Here is an 18,961-nt window from a genome sequence, read left to right on the forward strand (position 1 = left end):
AAACTTTCAACCTTTATTATAAAAAAATTAATGGAAAAAAAAATCAATTCCTGTATTGTCGTATTACATCGTAATCATTGTCTTAACGCTTCAAGTGTTGCTTTCCTTTTGGAGCACTTTGATTTTAGCGTAATTTTTTTATTGCGCTTCCGTGGCATCTCTTTTAAGGTACATCTATCTTAAATTGCAGTCAAATGGTCCTTTTTCAATTCAAAACAGTCAAAAAATTAAATCCACTTAAGAAAAAACAGCGCTTTAAAGCGGAAAAGAAATTGAACGACAGAAAAATAATATTATCATTTCAGCTCGGTACAGTGAGCTCTATCTTTTTAAAATCTGTTTAAAAGATCAGAAAACCACTCGGTTAGATTAAATAGAGCTGTTTTTTGCTACTATAAAATGAAAACTTTAATTTCCATTCATCTTTTAAGTCAAAAGACACCTGGGTTTGCGCAGGGTTATAAAGTACACAGTAAATAAAGAGGCAAAGGAAAATATATTATAAATAGATGTACCGGTATAAAAGGAGACATCTTATTTAAAAGACCTGCCTTATAAAACTACCGCTTTCAGAGTTAGATTAAGAGCTTGTGGCATTTTTTCATGATATTCGAAAAATACCTTGTAGTTCTCAATCACGTTTCTCTCAAGCGGGATTCGAACCCAGGCCGTAGCACTTCATGCACAGTATTCTCCAGACGCACCACTTATTATATCCATTAAGACAAATAACTATTTGGTTTAAAAGCCCTTCGTACTCATGGCAATGATACTTTCGAGACTGCTCCGGTTACCGAGGCCGCGTGCCTGTAATATGCCTAAAGTTATTCCGGCGGTAATAGTATTCGTTATCAAATGTATTTACTAATTAAGTCACTACTACACGTAATAGTACCAAAAAATACTTTGCTGAGAAATAAGTCTGAAAACTCAATTCACAGTTCCTCTAATCAAGGCTGCTAATCTGACGCCCTTAAAGAAGGTAAAAACATGTACAAATTACCGGCCTGTTTACACATAATCCACATCAGTCTATGAATTCCAATTAATTCACACTTATCTTTTGAATTTCATCAGTAATCATACATCTAAGAACTCTTAATAGTACTTCTTATTTAATCGTTACATTGGCAAGGATGAGAAATTATATTTGTCCAGCGCGCGTATCGCAAAACCTTTGTTCTGAGTCAAGTAACCACTGCGCCACCGGAACCTCTGCGCCGCGCTAAAGTCGATATATTTCAGCGGTACATGAGGCGTATGTACCTGTGTCGGTATATAGGGGTAGGTACATGCTAGCTGCGTAATAAAATCCCCGGGCTCAGGGGTGAGGGCGGGGCGCGGGCGGGGGCTGGGTGCGGGCGCGGGGGGTGCCGCGTATATAAGCGGCGGGCCCGCTGCTGCGGCGTCAGTCGCGCTCGCCTCACGCCTGCCGCAGCACGCTCCCGCTCGCGCCGCCGTCCGGCACTCTGCCGCTAGTGTGTCGCGCCGCGCTCTGCGTCCACGCTGCTCTCTGCATCCGACATGGCTCATATCGTCCCGCGTCGCACTCTAACACCTGATTAACCGCTCTTTATTGGTAAGTTCAGATATAATTTTAAATTTTCGCGGTCCAAATTAATTATTTTTCGCGATTTTTTACTTATTTTTTACGGGTCAGTGATAAAGTTTATTTAATTCGAATTTTTGAGTTCATTTCGCTAATCGCTAATCGCGCTTAACTATATATTTTTTATCAAGCGATTTACGTTTTTTTTTATATCTGTGTGAAATATTGGTGAAGTGAGTTACATTTTAATTTAGTTCCTTGATCCGTAGTGTGGTGAAATGTATATTAATTAGTGTTCGTGCTGGGAGTGTGCTAAGATTAACAAAGTTCAGAGAAAACCGCGACATCACAAACTGAACGAAGAATTTGCCGTCGGCGCTGAAACAAAGAACCTGAGTTTATATATACTGTATTTATTAATGCAAATTAAATAAAAACTATATTAAAATGAAGTCTTTTATTGTTCACAATGTGTGACACTCTCGTTTGAGACAGGGATGCTGGAGGCTGTTGTCTACGAGTGCGCGCTGCATGTGTTCTGTAATTAGTCTCATAAGTATAGGATAGCGGAGGGACGAGGAGCCGATAGCAGAACTCTTTTGGCACCTGACAATACAAAAAAAAATCCTCTTTATCATCAGCACTTATTCCCATTATTCCGCAACTTTGATTATTTGCGGTCGGTATTTACAATTGTTAACTTCGGCTGTGTCCCCACAAAGACATTTTTTAAGGTAGTTAATAGTCAAAAATAACAGAACGATCTGTTCCGAACTGGCCAAACGCGTGTTGAAGCAAATCCTTACCATACGTATATCCAAGAGTGCCTCTCATGATGCTTGTCTTAATAAGATTGCTACCAACGTACCAAATCACACCCAGCAGCCAGCGCTCTAAGTGAAAATTGCTAACGTTAGGTAAGCATCACCTAATAATCCAAAAAATTGCATTCCAAGCGTTGAAACCCGCGGATATTTCGCCAAATTTGAAATACCCTTAGTAACCCTTAGAATCGAAAGGTCCGAAACAAAAAAGCTTGAAAAATACTTTTTCAGTATCTAACTGCTTTGTTTTACGGTTACGTAGTCTCAGAAACGAAATACAATTGAAATATTGCAATTCTTCTTTATAATCGTACAAAATATACATTTATTTGAATAGTGTGCACTTCATGCTAAAGTATTTAGAATAGAAAATGCCTTAATCTATTACCAGTCTCGTGATGGACATGGATTTAATTTACAAGCGATACTAAGACATATCTCTCACGAAAAGAATATTATGACGAATCAACCGATTCTGATAAAATATATATTAGAAATTCGGTAATTTTCACTTGCTCTAATTAACATCAACTGTCCCTCTGTCTATTTTTACTAGCTGACCCAGCAAACGTTGTTTTGACGAATAGTTTTTTTTAGTTGTATGTGTTTTTAATGCCACATTATAAAAAAAATAAAAACAAAAATTTTCGTACAAAAAATATTTTTTTTTGTGTGAGTAACCCTGAACACTTAGGGGTATGAGAAATAGACATTAGTCGATTCTCAGACCTACTGAATACGCATATAAAATTTGGTAAAAATCGGTTAAGCCGCTTCAGAGGAGTACGGTAACTAACATCGTGACACGGGAATTTTATATATTAGAAGATCATTTTTTGATAAGGAAAAATCATAATTATTATAATTTTTGTCAGCCCTCTTTAACACTCGTAAAATCACGCAATCCGTGATTGATATGATGCCTCACAAAGCCAAAAATTGACGTCAAAGTTTTATAATACCCTATTTTTATACGGATGAAATGGAACTTTAAAATAAATCTGCAAAGAAATTATACATTACCCATTAAATTATGAACCGTGCTAACCTTAGCTTATAGCGGCAATAAAAAGACATTAGTGACAAAATATAAATTTCCTAGGTATCGTGATTCCAAAATGAGATGCATTCTGACGACAGACTGGCGGTCACCCACCGGAGCTGTAGTAAGGGGGCTATTTTTTCCCCTTTGGTTATGGCATCTACAAAGGCAGTATCTAAGTTAACTTCTTTGAAATCGAAGACATGTGCGGCTTTGTAATAACTAGATACATTTATTCGCTTTGAGGGATAGCTTCAACGGCGGACAAACCTGAAATCGGCTTAAAGCAGCTTTTTGTCTTACGTCTTCAGATGACCAATAGATCCTTTGTTTTCGACTTGCACTCGTAACACAAACGTTATAGGCGTATCACTCACGGCGCGTTCTTAAACTCAGTCCCGAAAAACTTACCGATATGATGATAGTAGTCAGGTATATCTGAGTTATTTTAGACTTCGCTCCTTTTGTAGGGTACTTATCTTTTAAAAAGTAAGAAAACACAACTTGCTAAGAAGTTCAGATAAACTTAAAAAAAAGATTCCTGCAGTAAGGGATAAAATTTTGTGCCACGAGAGATTTCACGCTCAAAGACATCTAGACTCAGGACAAAAATTCGGGGATTATTAGACTTAGGACAAATGCTTGTTCTACACCGGGATCGAAACCGCGACACGTCGCGCTCAATGTGTTGGCGTGGTGACCTCAACCACTCGGCTATCCGTGCAGTCAATTTATGAAATGATAATTTCCTTAATAAAGGTTTACTCAGGCTTATAAGTCGGACTGTTTGACTTGCGACCTTACCGAGGCTTCAGGTCATAATAAACTTTTCCCGAAATCATTCGCGCAGAATAAAATAAATCTAATGTTATTGTAATAACTAATAAAATAGTTATTACAATAACATTATGTTCCACTGTTTGACAAATCACTTACTCGTACATTGCCACTACTCTTTTTAAAATGACTCTAAGGAGTCTTGAATCTCAGCACCGCGGAGGTTACTACGAACATTCAATTTTTGGTCAAATAAGACTCGACATTAAAACCTTTGTGGATCCTACAATTACTTTTTCAATACGTGCACCGCTCGAGGTGGCGCGTCGCACTCAGTTGTTCACATGCACGCACTCTGATGTCGACGCAAATAAATCAATATTGGAATGGAAGGACCTTCTTACGCGCGGCAACGCAAACCTGAGGTACCTACTTGAAAATGTGTGCTGACACGTAATTTGTCAGGCGTATTTACTTACTTCTTCTTTATAATGACTTTGACTTGAAATAATATTTATATAAAATTAAACCACTAGTTAGTTCAATAATTTTACTTGTTACCAAGAAATTTTTACTATTTTTTACACTGATAAAAATCCTTTTTTTTATGTCATTGGCTTCAATTTGTTTTGAAAATGAAAGAAATATTTTTTTCTAAAAAAGCTATTTGTTGATAGTCATGTAAAATAGTAAAAAGTATTTACGCATTACCAAGTAGTGATACAGGTTAAATTACCTAAATGAAGACTGTGAATAAAGCTTCAAAAGTTGTCTTCATATCTATTCTAGCAAAATTAAAATCTCGGACTCGAGTAAAAGAGCGAAATAGCCGTCCAAAATTATTCTCGATGTAGATCTGGCGTTTTTGGAGAATTCATTTACACCAAAATTTCTTAGATTTTTTTAAGAAATGTCTCAATTACTTAAAACATTCAGTTTAAGTGTTTTTTCTTTTTATTTACTACTTTGAACGCTGCGTCGTACGACGCAAAATGTTACACAGTATCCTACATAAAAAAAAGAAAAATCTTGAAAAAATAATTAAAATGACAAAGGCGTATCGCAAAACCTTTGTTCTGAGTCAAGTAACCACTGCGCCACCGGAACCTCTGCGCCGCGCTAAAGTCGATATACTTCAGCGGTACATAAGGCGTATGTACCTGTGTCGGTATATAGGGGTAGGTACATGCTAGCTGCGTAATAAAATCCCCGGGCTCAGGGGTGAAGGCGGGGCGCGGGCGGGGGCTGGGTGCGGGCGCGGGGGGTGCCGCGTATATAAGCGGCGGGCCCGCTGCTGCGGCGTCAGTCGCGCTCGCCTCACGCCTGCCGCAGCACGCTCCCGCTCGCGCCGCCATCCGGCACTCTGCCGCTAGTCTGTGTCGCGCCGCGCTCTGCGTCCACGCTGCTCTCTGCATCCGACATGGCTCATATCGTCCCGCGTCGCACTCTAACACCAGATTAACCGCTCTTTATTGGTAAGTTCAGATATAATTTTAAATTTTCGCGGTCGAAATTAATTATTTTTCGCGATTTTTTACTAATTTTTTCGGGTCAGTGATAAAGTGTTTATTTAATTCGAATTTTTTGAGTTCATTTCGCTAATCGTGCGTAACTATATATTTTTTAACAAGCGATTTACTTTTTTTTTATATCTGTGTGAAATATTGGTGAAGTGAGTTATATTTTAATTTACTTCCTTGATCCGTAGTGTGGTGAAGTGTATATTAATTAGTGTTCGTGCTGGGAGTGTGTTAAGATTAACAAAGTTCGGATAAAACCGCGACATCACAAACTGAAAGAAGTATTCACCGTCTGCGCTGAAACAAAGCACCTGAGTTTATATATACTGTATTTATTAATGCAAACTAAATAAAAACTATATTAAAATGAAGTCTTTTATTGTTCACAATGTGTGACACTCTCGTTTGGGACAGGGATGCTGGAGGCTGTTGTCTACGAGTGCGCGCTGCATGTGTTCTGTAATTAGTCTCATAAGTATAGGATAGCGGAGGGACGAGGAGCCGATAGCAGAATCTTCGGGCACCAGATACCACACATTTTTCCTCAATTGCCTTATAATATCTCAAATTTACAAAATTAGTAAATTTTGCGCTTGCTTACTCTTTACAAAAGAACAGGTCGTGCGACGGGCAACGTCACAAGAAAAAAGGCAAATCTCTAAACCATGGCGCTAATGCGCTTTACTAATTTAAATTCTAGATAATTCTTTTTTTGTTAGTCTTGCAAAAGTTGTTCTTAACAATTTACTTTGTAAAGCAGCGATACGGTTAAAACTAAAGTAAAAATACCAGATTTGACTTTTTTGTCGATCAAACCAACATTTATCTAAAGCGAGAATCGAAGCTGCGACACATCGCGCTCAGCATTAGGCGGCGTAGCGGCCGCTCGGCTATCCGCGCTCTCTTAATATTCCAATCTCTTCTCCCATGATAATGATAAAACAAAGATAAAAAAAAACGGAAAAACTCGGTTACGGGTTAAAATATATGGGTGATACAATCATTTAACCCTTATTCAATAGTATTAAGAAAATTATTTGTCTAAAAGTATTACCATTCTTGCGATGCGATTGGATTAAAACAGTAGGAATCAGACAGACACAGCAAACAGTTCGATTTTTATGTTGGACATAAAATTATTTTAAAAGAATAATGTCATATCTTGAGAGAGTGAACCGACATCTTCCTTTAGCACAATATTTTCTCAACAAAGATATCCAAAGACAGCTTTCGCCTTAGGGTGTAAAATATTCACATAAAATAAATTGTCTTGTCCATTTGCCACAAGAATAAAACCCAAGACTGCATATTTCACACGTTATTTGTCAGTAAGCCACCCTGAATCCTTTGCTCTCAGACAACTCTCGATCCGCGAGTGAGCTTCGCCCTGAAAAATGTTTTGCGATGCTATGGCTTTGTTCAATAATATTACTGGTACATACTTTGACTATTTCGCAAAGAAATATGATCTATTCTAAATGCTTCATACAATACCATGTATGAATATAGACAGAAAATTAAAAAAAAGTCGCTGTGCATCTAGGATGGAAATGGATTCATTTTCACAATCTCAAAAATATAAATCATTTGATACCTGTAACACTGTGTTAGACAAATACGCAGAAAATTTTGTTGCAATATACCAATTGAACCTTGTCTTAAAAACCGAAATCGATCAAATATTTACTTAAGGCTATAAATATTAGACAAACCGCGAATGATTAATATGCAACTAGATTCACTGTACGCAATAAGGCGTGAAATAGGAAATTAATTTTCAATAATATTGCTTTGAATTACATAGACGTAATACCGTTGTAGCCTGAAAATTAATTTAATGTTATTAATCACGCAGGATTAATACTAACATTACGCTCCAGTGACGATGACCGAGGACAGCTTGTGTGAGGACTGTAATTGAAATTGTAATCAGTTTAGAGATGTTATTAGATGTTAATGACATCTCCTTGACTAAACAGTTTAGTTACATACTCGTATATAAGTATAGGTGCCGCTCCGGCCATCTGCACTCACGGTTAGCCGACTGTACGGCACAAAGACTCGTGTATTTATCAGAATCTCTTGGCCATTTTCGAAAGTACTAGAAATTTCTTGAAAAAAAGGCCGCGAGAGAAAAGGGGCTTGAAATGTAGGTAAACATAATTATTTTAAAACTAGTCTTAATAAATATCAATTTGAGCAATATTGTTGTCGTAAGAGAGCTTTTAAAATTGTTGGCGTTTTTCTGGAAAAAATATTACACCGAAGTCTGTGCTGTTCGAGCACATAGCCAATGTAATCACTTTATCAACTTGAAACCCAAAAATACAACTAGGATACGATAATATAATTCTAATAGGTTGAATAATTTGACAAATAAAGGTATTTCATTCGCTGATCTCCAAGATGATAATGGATTAGGAACATTTAAAAGTAAGTAATTGGCTGCCAGCAGAACCAATATTTTTCACCTGAATATATAGTAGATTTTAATTAAAGACTTCATTTATTCCACTAAATTAACCCTGATTAAAAAAGTTAACCACTCCTATTTAATTCAAGTTAAAGGACAGTAATAAATGTGACTTCATTCACTTTTGTTTCATTCCAATTTTGTTTCAAAGCACTCACAACTGCGAATTAAATATTCGCTCAAGTATTGCGGAATTAACGCTTTATTATAACTTAATAACAACAATAGGATGGACGTCAAAATTAATGAGACACATGTCATAAACATGCATGTTCAGTGTCACAGGAGCATTTTCAGATATTCAAAATCAATTTATCGGACCATGGATGCCATGACATTTAATTATAGTAAAACTGTATGTGAAATTTTATCTGAACTGCATATGATCACAAATAAGTGGAACTGAATAAACTGTTATTAAAATACGCGGACATTAGAAAAAGAAACCAGCTGTCGAAACAATATCCTACTAGTATTATAAAGGCGAAAGTTTGTAAGTATGGATGTATGGATGTTTGTTACTCTTTCACGTAAAAACTACTGAATGGATTTGAATGAAACTTTACCACAATATAGCTTATACATCAGAATAACACATAGGCTACAATTTTAGAGGTTTCTAATGTGAGGTCGTAAAAAAACACATTTTTTGCGCTTACAGTGCAAACGCTGACTGAATCCTACAAGGTAGATAGAAAACAGATAGATAGATAGAAGGCAGGTATAAATTATAACATATATCTTCTAACCACGCGAACGAAGTCGCGGGCAACAGCTAGTTCTTTTATATACGTAACTAATATCATTGTATGCACTGCTTTGAAAATGGTCAATACATTTCCCAACTGCTAGTTACATATTCAATATTCGCAAAGCTTGCTTTGTATTTAATTAAAAATACATGCGACGTGGTTTTTTCTTCCCCGCCTGGATTTACTTTCAAGAAATTCAATCTTACATTAGATGTGGTTAAAGTTTCCTCTTGTTTCTAAACACGACCATAAAATTAGTGCACTTCTCTCATGCAACTAAGAAATACTTGCTAATTAACCTCATCTTGTCACAACTTTGAATTGACAGCGTTCTCAATATTAATTACGTTCTCAAAGTGTAAACTTTGAGCCGAAGTTGTATTATGAGTTTAAACTTTAAACCCGTGCTACAAATTTCACAAGAATTTGTGCATGTAACGGTATTATTGAGGAAGTTGGGACCTTTATGAGAGTTCAATTACATTTCTCTATAAGTTATCAGTAGGAGTATGGAACTCTTCACCGCGGCTCCGCTCTTCCGAAGCATAACAAAACAAAGCCTTTATTTCGAATTCTTGTAAAATAAAGGATATTGGTTCCAAGTCTAAACCAACTCGGATGTTTGACTCGACTATCAAGAGCTCTCGTCAAACTTTCTAGACAGTCCTTTACAGATAACCAGGGAGAGAACAGGAAGATAAACTTGGTTTCTAGTTTGAAATCATCTTCTTTATTATATTGAATCATTCTTGTTTGATCAATGGAAATTGGTATTTGACCAACGCCATAGACATGGCTCATTCAAAGATACGAATCGTTTCTTATCTGCCTAATTGGTGCAATTTAATTACGCTTCCCGTAAATCAATACAGTATACTTCCAAATTATTGAAAACTAGGTTTAGCTAGTACGAAACTCATATTTGATTGAAACTCAAAACAATAACGTTCTACGAAAACACTGAAAAATCTGAAATTCTCTAACATTTTTCGAGTGGATTTCCGCTAACTTAAAATATAATACATTGGAGTGCTTCTCGCTATCCTGACGAGTCTGATGTTGGAACTATTCGATGGATTTTATTCGGAATTTTTCAAGAGCATTAAGCCTCTTGAAAATTCCAGATAAAAGTTCGGCAGAATAATGTTTTGCTCTCAAGAGCGTTCTCCAAACGTAACGTTATTCGGAATTGTTTTCCGAAAATACTGAATCGTTCGCTACTTTATCTTCCTTAATTTTTTCAAGGATTTCCGTGGATTTTTTATTTCAGCTACATTTCCGATACCTATGATTGATTTAAAATTGAAATCATGTTTCTGATTACCAAGGACCTTTGATTGAATAGAATCTTATTAAGAACGTCAATTCCAGATGAATTCACGTAATTGGAAGTTAAGTTGTTGTCTAGTTACCTGCCTTGCTTCTATACACTGTAGAGCAATTGAATACATTCAATTGAGGTAATTTAGGTCCTGGAGTGGATATTTACTCTCATTATCTATCCTCTTTTCTGGAAATCACATATTTTTCTCCAGACTTAAGAAAACATACTTTTAAGTAACTTGTAAAGTGCATGACAAAAATATGGAGAAGATATGGGCCCCGCAAAAAAAATCTAAAAATCTAGTAAGAAAACAAAAACTTAAGAAAGAACATTCCACAAAATTTCTCTGTTAATAGCCAAGTATTTATATGTTTGTCTGATATTAAACTTCAGAGCAATAATAATTTTATTGCTTGGATCCCAACAATAGACAAGTTGAAAGGTCGCCTACTCTCGGAGCCGGTACTAATACTTTGATCGAGCTCATTTTACATTTGAATTATTACTTCGTCTGGAAGATGTAGAAATTAAATCCTGGAAATCGTTTATTAGATTCACTCAATATTGTGCAGGTAATTTTATTGGATTTAATATTTCTTCTTGAAAAATATTAAGAATTTTCATATTAAAGGTTAGTTTTAAATCGAGGTAGACAAGTTAATTAGCTACCTGCGCAGTTCGTAGGACTTTTCCTGTCTTCAAAGATTATTAATTTTAAGCCTCGCTCTTTCAAAGAGTTTTTCTTATTTCGTTGTAGTTGATTACTAGGTACACAGAGGGCGTGCGTGGGCCTGTAAATTTAATTATTCCTGCCAGGGATATTGGAAAAAGGGGCTTTTACCGGTAGGGTAGCTCTAAAAGCACTGATGCACTAATCCATTCTCCGAAATCTCGTTACTGAAACTTTTAGGGATTTTTGGACATAGGTATTCAATTAGCTTTTAGCATGGCGAGTGGGACGAATGTGACTTTTTGAGAATTTTCCACATGATACTAATTATTTCGTATTATGCTATAAGAATTATTTAAAACTGAAAATATAAGGACTTGGGAGTAGTATTTAAAATAGGGATTAATAGCTCTTAGTACAGCGACTTTAAAGACATCTAAAGATCCTATCGCGTTACTTGACTTTAATAAAGTGAAACAAAGCAACTCTTAGCACTAAGATTTTAATCCGAGAGGAAATAGGTATTCGAGATTCTGTCGCAACGGTGTTATTTCGCATTCCGCTTGAAGATATTTCAAACGGTTTTGTTAAAAACAAACTATTTGTGTGCATTCAAGTCAACATCTTTTGAAATTCTGTAATATTGAAAGCAGCTTCGAACTAAAGTTTAGAAATAGCAGCACTCTTATACAAAATTAGACAGACGCTTAATGCATAAAAAAATATAAATATTTCAGTTAACTGCTATCTTTTCATTTAGGTAAACACGAATAACAATTAAACAGTTGCATTTAATCCTGTAATGTAAAATTATGAGGACAGGGTCAAAAAAATATCAGCTTAAACCTTTAATTCACGCTAAAAATATTAAAACACGGACAGAGATTACGGCGACGACGTAAATGTACATTTTGCGGGCTTAGCGGGTTTAGCAAAGGTTGAAACATAGGAAAACACTGGGAATGATGAAAAGGGTTTATGCATCTATTTAATGACCGGTCTGTAAGCTGGACGGACGCGGCGGCCGGCACGCGCCGCTCTCCCGAGACGTCCTTGTACCACCTAGCGCCGTGTAAACGAAAGCATTCAGCACGTAGATTAAATATTGTATTGTGCTTAAACCCGCTCTTCATAAAACAATAACGAGGAAAATTTCGTGATTTTTCCACGGTTTTTATCATTAACTTTGTTAGCAATTACAACTTATAATTCTGAAAATCGACATCTGATCTTAATATTCGGTGATCGTATTTTTTTGGACTAGGCAAATAAGACGTTTTCTAATCATTTTCTCAGTTCAGTTGAGTTATATGAACGATTTTTTAAACTTTTAACTTCTAAAGGATCATCGTTTGTGAGAAGAAAAGCAACTGACTGTGGTTTTTAACAGCTGCACTAAGGACATCTGTCATTTTCTTATGACGCCCATAGCGTACAATTATGAATATTGAATGGTGTTTACAGTGTAATTTATTCAACGTTCACTTAGTATTGATCGACGTTATTCATTCGATAATTCAAGGATTTGGTTAATAATTATTTTGATGACCCCCGTGGTCGAGTGGTGTAGGTACGCACCGGTTTCAAGGTGTCGCTTCGATCCCCAGTTGGGTCATTGTCTCGGGTCTGGGTGTTTGTGGTACCTTCGTTGTATCTGAATTCCATAACACAAGTGCTTTAGCAATTTACTTTGGATTCAGAACAATGTACATATGTGATGTTGTCTTAGTGTGTTCACAAATGGCCTTAGTAATTCATGACGTCTATAAAGAGATCCACCCATTAGTCTGAATACCTTCCTGGGGGCCTCCCTAAGCTCTGTAGAGATTTGTTGAAATCACATAGTGTTGGATGTTCCATTTGTCGAGATTCGAAATTTGCTTGAAAGGTGTACTCAGTAGTACAGCGAATTCGTTTGTGCACCATATTGAATTGAAACACTCAAGTACTGTAAATGGGTTTTCTCAAATACCGGTTTGGTGTTTGGTAGCGTGTGTTTTAACATAAATAGTAGTCGAAATCAGAAAGACACACACACACATGTATCTCTAAATAAAATAAATGAATAAAGAATCGTTCTACTTAAATGACTTTAAAAATAACCATGAAAGTCAGTTTAATATCATCCCTTATTAAATTCGTTTTGAGACTACATTCAGAAAAGTTAGAGACATTGCAAATAAAGGAAAACATTAAAAGAATATCTACAAATGCAAAGAAATTCTCATAACCCACAATGTTTGTAGGAAACTAAATTAAAATACATTTTTAATATGTTATTTTCTTTTAGATAGCGTTGTTGAAGCAGAACGATAGCAGCGTTACACGCTATTATTTCTATTTACTTAGGAAAAATTAATATATTAGTTGGTCAGTGCTGGTGGCAGGCGAGGCAACTGTTTGTGAAGTTCCAGCAGCAGTTAATTAAAATATACGCGTACTTTGTGGTTTAGCCTTTACTTGTAATATAAATATAAAGAAACATTGTTAAACGTGGAAGTAGACTGAAACGCAACGCTTGTTAAGTCATGCTTTTATTAAAGTTTAGTGGGCGGACTAGTAGCCGTGTTTATATCTTCTTCTTCTTCTTCTTCTTCTAATATATAAAATTCCCGTGTCACGATGTTAGTTACTCTACTCCTCCGAAACGGTTCGACCGATTCTTATGAAATTTTGTATACTTATTGAGTAGGACTGAGAATAGAACAACATCTATTTTTCATACCCCTAAGTGTTAAGGGTTGCTCACATAATTCATGGTTGTATGTATTTTTCTAGTTGTATGTATTTTTAATGTGTCATTAAAAATACATACAACCAGAAAAAAAAAAATATTCGGCAAAACAACGTTTGCTGGGTCAGCTAGTAATATCCTAATTATTTTCCTACACCCGCTGTCATTTTCAGATTGTAAATTAGTTTGCTCTAAGTGTCTGTCATGTGAGAGAGTATATATTGGTAAGAATACGATGATGCAGTTTCTTATTTAAAAACTGAGAAACACTTAATGAATACAGTCATTAATTACAATTAACTCAATGTAAAAAGTGTTTTAATGGAAATTTAAATAAAAATAGTCGCATCTAAAAGTCCTAAGCACTTGGTTTATTTAAAATTCAAGTAAACCTCTTTGGGGAGCGGCCATTTAGAATCAGCCGTACATTTGAATTTGTTTCCACGTTTTGCTCAGTGACGTCAGACTCGAGGCTAAAACTAACCTTCAGGAAGAGTTTATAAAATATAGTTATCGACGGAAGTCTATCACCCAGAGTGCTCGGATATTACGGCTGACGGATTTACCAGTCTTTCATTTTTACAACGCTTTAAAAGGTGGAGATTGTAAAATTGATTTCATAAGCCGCGATTCAATCTTAATTTAACTTAGAAATTCTTTATTTTTCTGAGCCTTCGGACTATTTTTTTTTCTCTGTTCGAGTTAGAATGAGGCTTAAAGAACCTTGTAATATGAGTACACTGGAGGTTACTAGTTGATTTCTAAGCACATATTTTAATATTCATTTACATACCCAGACAGTGTGAATGCGTTATTAGCTCTGTTTGTCAGTCGGCCGTCCTTTGAATATAAATCCATCGGCTGCACCACAATAATTGAATTTCATCGCAAATTTCAGAACAATATGCTTCGTTGACCTTTCAAACGTCTCTGTAACAGAGGGAACTTTATTTAGTTTGACCGGCGGTCAGTGCATGGCAGCATTACAAATGCGAAACATTTATTGTTCTTTAATTGCCTCGATAAAGCCTTAAGTATTTACTATTGTTTCCTGAGCTTATGCATATTAATATGACATCGCGTGTGAAAATATGCAGATTTGGATAAATCCGGACTTGTGGTAGGTAATTTGGTTTACTTAGTCAGTTGTGTGCTCTATGTTCATTCAATTGAGTTTATAAGATTTCCGTCGTCCGTCGAATCGTTTGGAACAACTTTATCCAAGATAAGATCATCATTATGTCGCGTTGGGTTCCATAAAACACTCTGAGTGGGCATTTTATGAAGAGATATCCAATTTGGTTATTCGAGCGAAATAATTAAAACAAACAATACATTTTAAATATTTATATGAGAGTGGTTTGTGTAATAGTTGTAAATGCTGTGTCATTTGTGGAACCAATCTATTCAGAGTAGTGTTTAGTTTTCGTGCACCTGCGGCTGCACGCATGAATAATTATAATCTAGCGCTCAGCTTAATGAAAATGGACCTGGTGTCCGCGCGTGCGTTGTGACGTAATCCGCAGGATCCTTTGTGGAATAGCGAGTAATAACATATTGGAAATTGGAAAAAGGTTTTATATAAATTCAGTTTTTAGAATCGACATGTACCTACCTATTGACAGTTTGAAAATGAATAGTTGCTTTTGTTTTAAAATATGTATGTATTGAAATTTTTGGAATCAGCTAATGGTTGGCAGATTGAAACTGCAACATTAATCAGTACGATGTAGAATAAAATAATATACTCGTATATTTTAATAAACGTCAGTACTTAGTTGTAAATAGGCACGTTGGTCAAACGCGTGCGTACTTTTGGATGGTTTTTAAATTAATCAGGGTTTTGTTTTTTGGGCTTGCTCACTCACAAGTGAAGTTAGCTCCCTTTCGATAAATAGTATTTCTATTCAAGTTTACAAGGATACGAATTGAACTTTCAAATTCCATACATTGGAGTGATTTGATTTGATTTTTAGATTCGGTTAGTCAAATACACTTCTAACATTGAAAGTATTGTTTTCGACAGACTTTAAAACGGAGGAGGTTTCTTAATACGTTTGTGGTTTTTTTGTGTTTGTTACCTCAAAGCTTCCGATTGAATTAACTGATTTTGTTGATTCTTTTTTCATTCTATGTGGAATATCATTTGGCCACATAAAAGAATTGTTTTAAAACAATAAATATTATTACATGCCTACTATTCAATTGAACTAAATTATAGCAAAAAAATTACCATCAGTTTTCTATAGGTTTCAATATAGAGAATGAATAGGTACATTATTAAATGCAAACACGAAATTTATAATCGTGCAATTCAAAACAGCGTTGTTTATTGAAACTGGTATTCATACAAATAATTCATGTTTCTCCTATTTCCACAAATTTGGCAACATGAATACAAAATAGTGACTAAGGTAAACGCTCCTAATACGGCGGTAGTCAAAATCGCTTCCTATTACGGTGGTATTTATATTTTCGCGTTTTATTCCCGTTTTATTCAGTGTAGGTAGACGAAAACCGAAACTATTTATTCTAAATCTTTTACTTTATGACTTAACTGACATTTGCAATTATAACAGATAGACAACACAACAAAATCAATCAGTCTCTGTAACGTAATCGACGTGAGAGGTGTTTCCATACAAACGCGGAACAACAAAAGTAAATACACAAATATTTAGAAACTAAGTTTTTCGTATTAAGATGCCGTTCGAGTTTGTTCTTTTGTTATTTATAGCATTTTCTTATTATTACACTCACTATTTAAATAGCTTATTTTATATTTGTAAGTCATTTTTTACCAAAAAATTTTAAAATAAAACACCGCCGTAATACGATACAAATTTTAAAAATTAATCCTAATACAGTGTTATGACTCCGAAATAGGAAAAGTACTGGTCATGTTTAATTGTTCATAACTTTCAATTGATTAACTTATTCAATTAGTTTCAAGTTTAGTTGAAATAATTATTAATCACATAACTTAAAAACCATATTCTGTGGTATGTGTTCTTAATTGGAAATCTAGTTAAATATGAAAACTGTCGAGTACAAAATGTTAGTTTCTTAGAAGAGGCAAAAATGGGAAGGTGTATTTTGATTTATCACAAAACATTTATTTTGTATAAATTTTGACTTGAGTTTTACAAATCTGAGCCAAAAAACTGTTAATGTTTGATTAGGCATTTTTACTCTTTTATTTATCGAAATATTTATGGGTCAGAATTAGGATTATCGAAAACATGAGTAGTTTTCCTATTACGGAGGTAATTATTTCCAGGTAACTCCGTGTAGGGTTCTAAGATCTCCTATTACGGTTCTATTCATTTATCTATAAATTTAATAAATCTGTAGAAGGGTCAATTCTGTACACTGAAAATATTGAAAAAATAAACAGCAGTAAGTGACCAAACCCATATATGTGATTAAAATTTATTTTGTATGTCTGTATGTTCAGGCATCACGAGAAAAATAACTGTTCGATTTCGATGAAACTTGGTATAATTATACCTTATTTTTCAGTTTTATCCATAGACGTTGTTCTGTAGAACTGCGGGTGCCAGGGAAAGTGATTTAGTCCCTCGAATACTATTGATTCTCAACAATTTCAGATCAGGTCAGATCAAGGTCAGAATTACTATGAAAAAAATACTTACTACAGAATGCGATCTCAACAAGCTATAGAGGGAAGCTATATAGCTCTATAGAGGGATGTCTTTAATTATTATAGGCCTAGCCGTATTCGGGTCCCATACATATTAGATGTCATTGTCAGAGTTACTCAAAATGGAAATAATTCATTCACCATTAATTTGATTACGCAATTTAATAAAATCAATTTTCAATAAAAAGGAAAAACTTTTACTAACACATAACTATTATTAAATAAATATTATTTGTACGGAACTTTAATGAATATAAGTTCTGACCCTCCGTATTAGGAGCCGTCTACCGCAGTAATAGGATCAGAGCAAAATTTTACCTCCGTATAAGGGAAAATCGACCAGACTATTTAAATATTTCTTTAAAATAAGAAATATCATCAACAGAATCATAGTCTCAACGGCAATACAAAATATAAATTCCACTTTTAACGATAGAATTTTTTTCCACCTTTAGAAATACCTACAAATTCTTATTTTTGTTTCTTACTTTCAAATGTTGCGAAATACCTCCGTAATAGGTGCTTTTACCTTATTTTAGCCAAATTAAAATAATCTGATATGTACAATATTTTTGAATGCTTTTTTATTTTGCGAATTTCAAATAGATCTTTTTTCGAGACTAGTTCGGGGTTTTGTGAATCCTAAAATGCAATAATAAATTTCTTATACATTTAAAACTGAGTTCTGAACAGTCTGCCATATAAATAGTTTCGTATTAAAATATTTTGAATTGTTTTCATGTCAACCTCACACATAATCATAGTTCTGCGTTCGAGAAGGAACAGCTTCCTGTTGAGCTTGATTTTGTGACTTTTATTGAAATTTACATAATGATAAAATACATAATATACTCGTATATTACCTACGTCATGTGTATACAATTCTGTATTTTTATAATATTGACATAACCGTTTTTACTACACGCACATGAATGTATCAAAATAAGTTAATCAGTTTGTTGCGGTTAATCTCTGAAATGGCTGGACATATATGGATGGGACTTTTACTGGCAGTCAGATAATTTACTAAAGAGTAAATTGTGCTACCAAAAAGAAAACAATCTTTTAAAAAATTTAGTAATTATCGTTAAATTCCACACAGACAAATTAGCGGTTAAAGATAGTAAAAGATATAATCATGATCTTATCTCTAGAAGTCAGTTGCCATAACCTCATAGTCGATATTCCTATAATACATCAACAATACGTCTCTGCCCGGATAATGGAATGTCAAATAGTTTGAAGACAACAGACACGAGACAGAAGCAGGCATCGTCTTAGATCTAATTGACGTTGAGCATGAAGCTTACGGCGGCCTTCAAGTGATTGACGTTACACTAGAGTTAGCTATTAAGCTATTGTTAGTAAATTGACAATATAATAACATTTCATAGCAGGGTAAAACGATACTGTTATTGTGCACTATCTGTTGCCCGCTGGCCTGCCCGTCAGAAATCAAAAATCATCTCACTGGAACATACAACCGAGATAAAAGTATTCCATGTTTTAATCAAAGTTATAGCCTATCAGAGTACCAAGTTTCGTCTAAATCGGTTCAGAGGTTTTAGCTTGAAAGAGTAACAAAGGTCAAAACATTCATACAAACAAACATTCTCGTTTATAATATCAGTA

The 18,961-nt window shown here is 34.9% G+C and overlaps 1 protein-coding gene across 3 annotated transcripts in view; it reads left to right on the forward strand.

Annotated features, from left to right (window-relative positions):
- Positions 1–1,351: 1,351 nt before the first annotated feature.
- LOC113500079 (translation initiation factor IF-2-like) overlaps positions 1,352–18,961 on the forward strand; it is a 32,828-nt gene continuing 15,218 nt past the window's right edge. For 2 of the 3 annotated variants that reach the window (XM_026880748.1, XM_026880751.1), the window contains exon 1: positions 5,438–5,667. The gene's annotated coding sequence lies outside the window, so the exon portion shown is untranslated. Of the gene's footprint in view, positions 1,580–5,437; positions 5,668–18,961 lie in introns of those variants that run through there. The other variant, XM_026880749.1, reaches the window with a different exon arrangement.

The sequence above is a fragment of the Trichoplusia ni genome, chromosome 13 (assembly GCF_003590095.1).
Source record: "Trichoplusia ni isolate ovarian cell line Hi5 chromosome 13, tn1, whole genome shotgun sequence".
Lineage (NCBI taxonomy): Eukaryota > Metazoa > Arthropoda > Insecta > Lepidoptera > Noctuidae > Trichoplusia > Trichoplusia ni.